Genomic DNA, 12,053 nt, shown 5'->3' on the forward strand with positions numbered 1-12,053 from the left:
CTGGGCCTGCACTCTAGGTCAAATAAAGATCTATGGGCCCTGGGTGGTCTCACTCACATGCCGGGCCTGGGCCCTGGGTCGTCTCACCTGTTGGTGTTATTTTGATAGGGATTGCATTATATCTGTATAACAATTTTGGGAGTATGGTCATCTTCACGATGTTGATTCTTCCTATCCCGGAGCAGGGAATATCTTTCCATTTTCTGAAATCCTTGATGATCTCTTTTTTCAGAATACTGAAATTTTCATTGAATCGATCTTTTATTTCTTTAGTTAGATTAATTCCTAAGTATTTCATTTTCTGTGGTGCTTTTGTAAAAGGTATTGCTTCTCTAATTTCCCTCTGAGTGTGTTTGTTATCTGTGTAAACAAATGTTTTTGACGTTTGGGTATTGACTTTGTATCCTGCTATGCTACTGAATTTGTGTATTAATTCTAGTATCTGCTTGGTGGAGTTTTTTGAGCCTTCCAGATAAAGTATCATGTCATGTGCAAAAAATGATAGCTTAATCTCTTCTTTACTTATTCTTATTCTTTTTATTTTTCTCTCTTGTCTAATGACTGTAGCTAATGATTCCAGAACTATATTGAATAGGAGTGGTGATAGAGGACATCCTTGTCTTGTATGAGATCTGAGAGTAAAAGATTTCAGTTTTTTCCCACTCAGAATTATGTTAGCCTTTGGGTTGTCATAGATGGCTTTTATCAGACTGAGGTAGAGGTCATCTATTCCAATTTTCTGTAGGACTTTGAACATGAATGATTATTGGACTTTGTCAAAAGCCTTTTCTGCATCAATTGAGATGATCATGTGGCTTTAAGATTTTGCTTTATTGATATAGTGTACTACATTTATAGATTTGCATATGTTGAACCATCATTGCATCCCTGGGATGAATCCTACCTGGTCATGGTGTATGATCTTCTTGATGATTTGCTGTATTCTATTTTTTAGGATTTTATTGAGGATTTTTTGCATCTATGTTCATGAGCGTGATTGGCCTGTAGTTCTCTTTTTTAGTTGCATCTTTTTCTGGCTTTGGTATCAGTTTAATACTTGGGTCCAGGAATGATTTTGGGATGATTATTTCCTTTTTAACTTCATTGAAGAGTTTGAGGAGCATTGGGATTATATCTTCTATAAATTTCTTATAGACTTCAGCTGTAAATCCATCAGGACCTGGAGTTTTCTTTATCAGTAGGTTTCTTATTACATTTTGTTTTTCACTGGCTGTTATTGGGTTATTGAGAGTTGTTATATCTTCTTGATTCAGTTTTGGTAATTTGTACTTTTCTAGTAATCTGTACATTTCTTTTGTGCTTTCAATTCTGTGATAGTAAAGATTCTCAAAGTAGCTATTGATGATCTTCTGAATTTCCACTGGGTCTGTGGTAATTTTACCCTTTTCATTCCTTATCACTTGTATTTGAGTTTTTTCTTTTCTCTTTTTGATGAGGTTAGCTAAGGGCTTATCAATTTTATTTAATCTTTTAAAGAACCAGCTGTTTGATTCATTAATTTTGTGTATTGTTTTCTTTGTCTTGATTGCATTAATTTCTGCTCTAATCTTTATAATTTCCTTACATCTTTGGGCTTTGGGTTTGGTTTGCTCTTCCTTTTCTAGACGTTTGAGGTGCAGCATGAAAGTATGTATTTGTTTCCGTTCTGTTTTCCTGATGTGTGAGTTCACAGCTATAAATTTTCCTCTAAGAAATGCTTTCATTGCATCCCATAAATTCTGATAAATTGTAGTTGAATTTTCATTGAATTTTAGATATTGTTTATTATTTTTATTAATTTTATTGGGAAACAAATAACAATGAGACAGTTTCAAAACTGATTAGTGGGATAGTTTCAATAATTAGTGCATTGCAGAGTGGTTATTCATAGTACAAGATGCAGCCATGATAGCCTGTCCAAACACTATTAGTACAAATCTTTCTTCTCATTGAATTACAAGAAAGTAGCTGTATATCTACCCTAACTATTTTGTATATACAGATACAAAATGGTTCTTCATTTGTATCCCCTTTTTTTGTGTAGTTTCATCAGAGATGGGTATTCCCTTGCCATTTAAATATTGTAGGTTTGTGAATTCAGCAAAATAATGCAATATAGTCTAGTAGCCCATAATAGTAGTGAGTTTTCTGTAAGACTGGCAATGTCGGAAGTTGTTGACTTGAGCCTTTTACAGTTCAACATATTAATATAGCTTCACTTTTTAATGCCTCATTTTTGTACTTTTCTGTTGGATGGTTAAGACCAAGAGAATACAAGGCCTGTATAACAAGAAATGTGACATTTGTATTTGACAAGGTTAGTCAAATACCCTCAGGATTTATCCTAAAGTCCTGTACCACAGTTTATTTTATTTTTTTCCATAATTTTATTGAGAAACAAATAGCAATGAGATAGTTTCAAACCAAATTGCTAGGATAGTTTCAATAATTAACACATTGCATATATTCTTCCTAGTGGTTAATTGCTGTACAAGATGCAGACATGATATCCTATTTACAAACACCATTAGAATAAATCTCTCTATTCATTAAGAGAATGTAACTATACATCTATCCTAACCACTTTGAATACACAGATACAAAATGGACATTCATCTGTATCCCCTTTTTTTGTTAAGTTCTGTTATTTGAATATTATAGGTGTGTAAACTCAGCAAAATGTTCTAAAAGAGTCCAGTAGCCCATAATAGTATTGGGTCTTCCGCTTGACTGGCAATGTCAGAAATTGTTGACCTGAGTCCCCTACAGCTCAACCTAACAGCATGGCTTTACTTCTTATACTTTATTTTTATACTTTTCTGCTGGATGGTTAAGACCAAGGTAAAGCAGGACCTATGCAACAAGAGTTGTAGCTTTTGGGTTTGATAAGGTCAGTGAAATGCCCTCAGGATTTATCCTGAGATCCTGTACCTTAGATTGCAGAACCTTTGTCAGTGTCAGCCATGTGGATGAGTCACAGCCATTGCTTGACTAATTTGCTCTCTGTAAAAGCCTGAGAGAATGTTTTTGTCTATGTGACTCTCATTAGGCATGCTCTACCTCATTGATTACTTTCCTCTTTGGCCCCATAATCTCCTTGATCAGTAAATTTGGGACACAACTGAGTTACAGGATGTTAAAGTACAGGTTCTTCTATGTCCTGAGTTCTCACTGACCTTGAAAGGCTTGGGCCAAAATGTTGGCTGTCCTTGTAGCCCTTCTTTTTCTCTAATTTTTGGTCTGCAAACTTAAGTTGTTAACCATCCAGAAGAGAAGCTTAATGATATTTCTGTCCTATAACATATGCAGTTGGGTTTAACCTCACTATCTGTCTGAATATCAAACATCTTAGACATAACATGAAACAAGTCATTCTGGTTTTCTAAATATGTACTGCTTGTCATGTCATACCAATTACTGTTCTACTGTCTGTCAAATAAATGTTTTTAAAAAAGGGTAATAAGTGAACACAAGAGACAAGAAAAGAAAGTCAGGCAACTTTCCTGTTACAATGCTGTATATGGTTAGATTTCTAAATTTCTGTGTAAAATTATGTAATTGTTTATTCCTCTTTTTTACAAATATTTTTTATTTAAAATTTTTTTCTTCATGTTCTGTAGGGATTTGATGTTTAACATATCAGTACTTGGTGGAAAATACCTGTTCCACAGATATTGTTTAATTTCTTTTTTAATTTCATCTGTGACCCATTCGTTGCTGAGGGGGGTGTTGTTTAATTTCCATGTATTTATGTTTTTTAAATTCTTTTGTCATTTATTTCCAGTTTCATTGCACTGTGATCAGATAATATGCATGGGATAATTTTGGTTTTCTTACATATATTTAAGCATGACCCATGGACTAGTAAGTGTTCTATTTGGGAAAATGTCCTATGTATAGCTGAAAAAAATGCATATTCAGCTGTGGTTGGGTGGATCACTCTATATATGTCCACCAAGTCAACTTCAGAGATTATTTCTGATCCAATTTCCTCTATACTTTTCTGCAGTTGTTTCTTTTCTTCTATGCTCTGGCTCAGTTCTGCTACTTCTTTGCTAATTTTTTGTGTGCTTGACCTATGTTTTTGTGGTAAGGGGGTGGTAAGGTCTCCTGTTAAGAATGTGGAATTAGATATTAGATTTTTCATGTCTATTAAGATTTGTCTTATATAGGTGGGTGTTCCCCTTGTTTTTTGTATACAGCATATTGTTGGATTTTGCTTCCTAATCCACTGTGCCAGTCTATTTCTTTTAATTGGTGAATTGAGTCCATTTACATTTATGGTTATAGTTGAGATGTATTGACTTACAATTGACATGTTATCTACCTGTTGTCAATTGCTGTTGTTTACCCCTTTTTCTCTTGTGTTTAATTGTTTGCCCTATTTGGTGGTTTTTTTCTGTTCTCATTTATGGAGTTCTGGTCATTTGGTCCCTCTCTAGAACACCTTTCAGTAGTCTGTGTAGAGTTGGCTTTGTCATCATTAAATTCTTTAGTTATTCTTTGTCATGGAAATATTTCACTTCTCCATCAAACTTCAAAGAGAGTTTTTTAAATTTTTTCGAAGAAAGTTTTGCAGGGCTTATTGTTCTAGGCTGAATTTTACTTTTATGGAGAACTTGAAGTACTCTGCTCCATGCTCTTCTTAACTTCATGGTTTATGAAGAGAAATCTGCCATTATTCTGATGGGTTGTCTTTAAATTTGATCAGTTTCTTTTCTTCAGTGGCTTTTAGTATATTGTTCTTCTGCTGGATTTGTGGGATCTTGCCTATTATATGTCTGGGTGTGTTTTTAATTGAGTTGATGTTATTTGGAGTTCTATATGCTTCAGTTAATTGAATGTCAGATTGTTTCCCCATATTTGGGAAGTTTTCTGCTATTCTGCCCATTTTCTTTTTATATCATTTGTATTGACTCCTTCTTTCTCACTGATGCCTATTACTTTCACGTTGTTCATCTTTGCATCATCTTGCAGATGTCAAATTATTTTTTTTTTGTATCCTAGTTATTTTAAGAGATCTTTTCTTACCTTTTCACTAGCTGTGACAGTGTCTTCAAGATCTGAAACTCTATCTTCACTTTCATTTAAACGGTTTTGCTGGCTTGTGATTGAGAGTTTATATTTCCTGTATATCTCTTTGAATCTGCTTCCCACATTCTATTTCTTTCCTAAGTTGCTCATTCAAGGATTCCATAATTTTTCTATTCTCTATTTTTTATCAATGTCTTCTTTAGAAGCACTTAGTAATTCTTTCATCATAGTTATTTCTTTTTTCACTTCAGAGATTATTTCTGATCCGATTTCCTCTATACTTTTCTGCAGTTGTTTCTTTACTTCAGATATTATTAAGTCAGAGATTTCAGCTGTACAATTCCAAATTTCTTCTATGCTAGTGTCCTCTTCATTTGTTCTGGGTGGGCTCAGGGCCTGAGACTGCATTTTGGTTCTTCTCTTTGTCATTTTGTATGGCCTTATCCTCTAACCTTTGGTGTAGCATTTTGGTGCACTTATAACTGTAGCATCTACCGAAATTGTTACCCAAGAGAGATTATATGGTTAAGGCAGTTACAGTTTTGTATTTACAGAACTATAATTAGGAACAGTAATAGGGGCCAGGGAGATGGCTCAGTGGAATAAGCACTTCCCTGGCAAGCACAAAGGCCTGAGTTCAATCCCTGGTTCTGCCAAGAAAAAAAAAAAAAGGTTGTTTAAAAGGAACAGTAATATGGGTAGTGATATTTAACACTTGCCAAACTTTTGTAGCTGATGAGTTTGTATTTTAGACGGTAAGAGCAAACATTATTTCTGTATTGCTAAGCAGATATTAAATTGGGAATTCATATTTAAGTTACTTCCCCTAAGTTCTGTCTGTCCACCTCCCCTTGATGTACCTGGGTCTTCCAGGCAGACTAGTTTACCTGGTTACCTGTTGCCCCCTCTGTAGATCAAGAGGGAAAGAGAGAGAGGACACTCTCATAGATCTGGGTCTAGCAATGTGTCTCAGCTTACCGGGTCCAGATCAGTGAAGTCTGAACTCATCCCAATGTGCCTGGCTTGGGTCTGGCTGCTGTGCTCAGCTTCTTCCTGCTGCAGCCCATGGAAGTGAACCCTCTGACAAGATGTTCAGCTCCTGGGTTTGCTGGGTGGTTGTGTCCCCTATCCTCTCTGCAGGGATTTCAGCCACAGAGTTTCACATCAGGCCAATCTGATGGAGGAGGTTCCTGCAAGTGTGTGGATGGTCCTATACACAGGCCTGGGTCTGGACGGGTCTGGAGGGCATGGCAGAGTACAAGGTCTCACTAGAAGGTCATAATTTAAACCCTATTTATTTTTTAAATTTCATTTCTCATCTTTTAAATTTATTTTTAAAATGTGTTTAGGACAGGGTCTATAGGGTCTACAGGGTCTCACTATGTAGATCTGACTCATAGTGATTCACCTGTTTTCAGACTCCCAAGAGATGGGGTTACAGGCATGCACCACCATGCCGAGTCTCAATTGCTTTTTCGGTGCACCCTGTGGTGGGGCTGGCATGGTGTGCTGGGTATCGAACTCCAGCACTGCACTCTGCCTAAGCAGGTGCTTTAGCCCACTGAGCTATCTGGCCAGCCCACATCTTTTAAATTTAAATCCTACTTAAAATAATCTTCACGAATGGTGTGAGTTGCAGATGAAGTTTTGTTTTGGTTTTCTGTGTGGTTATAAACTTGACCAAGAGCAATTTCCAGAAAGAACCTTCCCTCGTGTGCCCGGTGGTGGCAGCGGTGTCCTCTCAGGAGCTGGTCTGCGTCTGAAGCAGGCCTTTGGCCCCATGTGTTACTTTGCCTGAACTGTGGCAGCACCACCCTATCTTCATCGTAATGGCTTTGCTTTGTAGATTATAGAATTTTTTTCATTTTAAAGAGAGAAAAATAACCAATAAAAACAACACAGGATTTCCAATCAAGATGCTAGGAAATTAACAATGGCTGTTATGTTGCACATTGTGATCTTCAAATTAGTTGCTCAGATTACCAGAAACAAGCATGCAGGATTAATAAGACGATATAAAGACTAACTGTTCCTCTCAGTGAACTCATAGAAATTGGTAGTGCAGTCGTCTCAGCTATCTTGTGTTTGTGTACGTATCTTTTCCCCTTCCTTCTTTTCTCTCATGCCACTTATTATTTCTTTCTGTGCAGTCTTCCCCTTTCACAATAGCTACTGTACCTTTGTATATTATTTATTCTTTCAGTTTCATACACTCTGGAAATAGTACAATGTCTGCACAGGAGTCTGATTTATTTCCCTTACAAGGTGGTTTCCAGTTGCACCCATTTACCTATAACAGCCTTGAGTTTATCTTTCCTTCAGCTGAGTAGCTCTTGTGGGCCATCTTGACGTCTTCCTCGGTAGCGTCTTCAAGACTCTTGCCTTGTTCTTTTCTACATAGAATTGAGAATCAGTTTACCAATTTCCATAGAAAACTCTAGTTTGATTGCATTGCTCTGAATTTATAGATAATTTGGGGGAAAATTAGCACTTTAAACATAGAGTTTTATTTTTCAAGTATATCTACTTTGATTTTTAAGCTTTCAGTAAATTTCCTAGAGTCTTGTAGATTATTGTATGAATTTCTAGATGATTGGTTTGAGTTACTGTAAATAGTATCATGTAAAACTGTATTTTCTTAGGGACTGGGGAGATAGCTCAGTGGAATAAGCACTTCCCTGGCAAGTGCAAGGGCCTGAGTTCAATCCCCGGTTCCACAAAAAACAAAACAAAACAAAACCCCCCTGTATTTTCTAAACTTTTGTTGCTAATATATGAAAATGAAATTGATATTTGCAGGATCTTGTATCCTGCAATTTTCATAAACTCGATTATTTTTAATAGTTTATATGTAGATTTATTTTATTTTATTTTATTTTTTCTGGAACTGGGGATTGAATTCAGGCCCTTGCACTTGCCAGGGAAGCACTTATTCCACTGAGCCATCTCCCCAGCCCGAGATTTATTTCTTATGCAGTCATTTTATTTGCAGAAAGGACAGTTTTATTTTCCTTTTTTAGCCTTTTCCCTTCTTGACTTCGTTACATTTTATTTTCCTTGCTTTGTGGTGCTGGTTGGATGCCCGGTGAGATGCTGAACTGAGCAGTGCTGGGCAGCAGCTCTGTGTTCTGCACGACCCCAGAGGGGATGGCTTCAGCATTTGCCAGTGAGCATGAGGTTTGTCATCAGTTTTTGTAGATGTCCTTTTATGAAACTGAGGTATTCCCTTCTATCCCTTATGGAAGTAAAGGCAAGCCAACCCAGTAAGGAAAGCAAAATGTATTCAGAGCGTGTGGTAGCAAGGAGTTGGCCGGGCCTGCAGGGGCAGGCTTTGTGCGCTTATATCATCCCTTCCTTATTGTGGACTGGTCAGGCTCCCGTCTCCCAGGTGAGTGGACGGTGAGGCTTGCGTCAGTGATCGAAATGCTTTGCTTTTAGGGCTTCAGGAGGATCAAGACCTTCTAACAGAAGTGAAGATTCTGTGCAGGCCAAGAGAAAGATGCTTTCTGGGATGCCTGCAATTATTTAGTTATCAAAACAAGGGAGGGGATTACTGAAGAGAAGTGGAGGGAGCTCAAGGGCTTCTGCAAATTAAGATGTTATGATAATGTAGGAGAACCCTGCTGTCTCCAGGAAGCTGTCCACCCAGGAGTGCAGTTCCTGCGGCTATAGGCTTTATCTAAGTCGTGGGGGTTGGAGCCAGGTGTCCTCAGCTGTAGCTTTGTCCTGTCCTCTGCGGCATCTCAGCTTCACCAGATGCTATAGGCCTCAGCCGGGTCAGTGACTCCCAGAGGTTCACTTATGAGTCTGCTGCCCACCTCCAGACAGGAGGCCGAGGCCTTGGACAGACTCACAAGTAACCACGGAAAGCCAGTTGGTTAATACTACATGCTCCTCAGAGCTGCTTTGCAGTGGTCTCCATCACAGACAGGCAGGTAGGCAGGCAGGCGTGGGAGACTGTGTGGAAGTTAAGCGGGGCCCCCAGCGCTCAGCTGGGGCTGCAGGCCCAGGGTAGCTTCACAGTGATTGCCGCAGAAGAGCATCCTACTAACTGGGGAAGGGCACGCTTGGCTTCTCGTAGGTTGGAAGTGGGATATGGATCAGGGAAGCTGTAAGTTGTTACCAAAGTTCTTAGCATTTTGCACCGATGGTTCCAGGACTTTGGATTTGTCTTGTCGGATGTTCCTAGAGACAAATGTTTGATTTTCTGCATGCCTGCCTGCCTGGGTCAGGGCAGGTCACTTCCTGTGTGCCATAGGGAAGGGCTTGGCTTCCAGAGCCAGGATCTACAAGCTATGGGTGGAAGGTCTCTTTTTGAGCATGAGCTGGGCATTATTCATAGCATATTCAATTTTCTACTTGATTTCTTAGAATTACTATGGTGTTTAAAAAGTATAAAAATACATTTTAAGAAACTATGCAAAAAAGGTAAAGCAAATGTTCATAACAAAGTCATAGGAGACTAACAAAAGTTAATATATTACATGTTGTTACCTTTGAAGTGGTTGCTCGTGCTACAAGATATGGACATAAGTGTTACCAGTGAGAAAGATGTGCTTTGCAGAACAGAAGAGAGGGAGCTCTTGCTGTCATGTGGCAGGACACTGATGAAAGGGAATTTCCTTTTTGAAAGAAAAGCGGCAGCTAAGGTTTCCAGGCTGACTTTTGAAGGTGCCCTTTTGTGTGCTCTGAGTTCTTTTTGTGAAATGTGAGAGGACAGAGCCCAACTGAGAGATGCGACATCGAGCTGAAGGAAGCCAGACTTAATGGTTTAAACAGCCTCAGTGTATTCAGATAAGAAATGATGCTAAAATTAAAAATCCTCTTCCATTGTTGGTGGGAATGCGGAGTAGTACACCAGTATGGAAATCGATGTGGAGGTTTCTCAAAATACTAAAACTGAAAGCTCTGTTTGACCCAGATATGCCTATTCTGAGCATCCTACTCAGTGCTAAAGACACTGTTCTACAGTGGAACAGGCGCACTCCGTGCTTGCAGCAGCCCAGCTCGCAGTAGCTACCCTTGGAGGCGGGCTGTGTTCCTCTCAGCAGGTGAGTGGATAAAGAAAGGTCACGCATTTACACAGTGGGGAACTGCACAGTCATAAAGGAGAAATTTGAGGGCTGAGGAGACAGCTCAGGGGCCTAAGCGCCTGCCTGATAAGTGCAAAATCCTGAGTTTGATCCCCAGTACCAAAAAAATGGACACATTTGAGCTATTTATAGGCAAGTGTATGCACTCTGGACTATAAGGTTAAATGAAATAAATCAGGCTTAGAAATGAAGTAGTACGTGGTTTCTCTTACGTAAGAAAGCCAAAGCACAAATAATTTAAAGAGCAAAATAAAAGCTAGGCTGGTAGGAAACAGGGAGGCAGACTGTGGGAATGGGAAAGGGTGTGGGATGGGGAGAGGAGGCGCGGGAGGGGAGGTGAAGGCAACAGGATGGAGGTGCACCGCGCAGGCTCCGGCTCCCCGGGCTGGACACATTCATCAGGCCTCACGAACACCAACAGGGAGAGGGAGCGGCGGAGAAGTGGCTTGCAACAAGGATAACGAACAAGCGGCTCACAGGAGAGTTGGTTCTGAGGAGAAGGCTGGGGGTGTGGCTGAGAACCAAAGGCGGCTTTCTTGGAGGACTGTTCACTCAGGTGGAAATCCCTGTAAATTCGTATTTTGATGATGTGCTGCCAAGATTTCTTACACAGTAAGGCATCTAGAAGTTCAAGTAAATATCTTTGTAGGAACCCAGGACAGAGAAGGGTTCATCTCGATGGAGTTCGGTGCTCCAGTTTTCCTGCTGGAGTGAATATCAAAAAGATTGACAGGAAACCCACGGTGTTTGCAAAAGCGTTGTGTTTACAGAAATATCAGTGGGCTGGGTGGAGGAGGACAGAGAGCAGACTCAAAGGCAACGCCCGGCGAAAGCAGACCGGGAGTTTCCCAGGTGTTAACACGCCGGGACATTCATGACAGAGAGGAGACGGCTTGGAGGGCCACCTCCTCTCCCCATCCCAGGGCCCCTCTGCGCTCTTCCTACACCTTGACCTACCCAGGGAACCTCCAGCGTTGCTCACCCGGGCTCTAGAGCAGGTCTGGATGGATCGGCCGCCCCTTTCTGGCTCCTCTTCCTCTCTTCGAGCAGGAGGCTCTATGGTGGTCTCCTTCTTCCTCTTCTGCATGGTGTCTGGAGTGCTGGGGACAATTACCGTCTTGTCATTCATAATCTGCAGATCCTGATGAATGGCACTGTGAGGGCACTTACCCGGAGCGGGTTCATCCATCCCTGCATCTGGGTGTCTTGCCTTAGGGGAATCCAGCTGTCAGCTGTCCCAGCAAAGGACATGCGTGTTGGCGGTGGAGGTCTGCCAAGTACCAGGTGCGTGAGCTTGGAAGCAGCCACCTCCACCTGCCCAGCAGCATGGTCACATGAGACTGAGGCAACCTACACTATCAATGGACTCTGTCCTCCCACACTGAGAGGTAAGGGGTGTGTGTTTTTTAGGCCAGCACGTTGTGTAGTCACTTTTCATTCAGCAACAGACAAGTCACACAACAGAATTTAGCACTTGAAGATGCTCCTTTGTCTTCTCGATTCTTTTGTACATGTTGAGAGGTGTCCTGCGACTCTCACGGGCTCCTGTAGGTTTTCTCTTTGACTCAGTTTTCATCACCTCACTCCAGGGTTCTGGGTGTGTACTTGGCTTCCTTGGGCTGCGCTACAAGGCGCACACAGCAGGGTTCACGCACCAGTCATGCGTTCCTCACTGCTTTCTGAGGAGGAAGGCCTGAAATCTGCATCACTGAGCCGGAATCAGGTATAAGAAGAGCTGCCCTCTTGTAGGGCAGAACCCTTCCCTGGGACTTCCAGCCTCCTGTGGTGTGTCTCCCTGCCTCCTTCCCTGTCCCCTGCTTCCCTCCCTGTCCCCTGCCGGCTTCCCTCCCTTCTCCCTGCCTCTCTCCCTGCCTCCCTGCATCCTTGCCTGCCTCCCTGCCTCCCTGCCTGCCTCCCTGCCTCCCT

This window comes from Octodon degus, unplaced genomic scaffold (genome assembly GCF_000260255.1).
Source record: "Octodon degus isolate 3935 unplaced genomic scaffold, OctDeg1.0 scaffold00155, whole genome shotgun sequence".
Lineage (NCBI taxonomy): Eukaryota > Metazoa > Chordata > Mammalia > Rodentia > Octodontidae > Octodon > Octodon degus.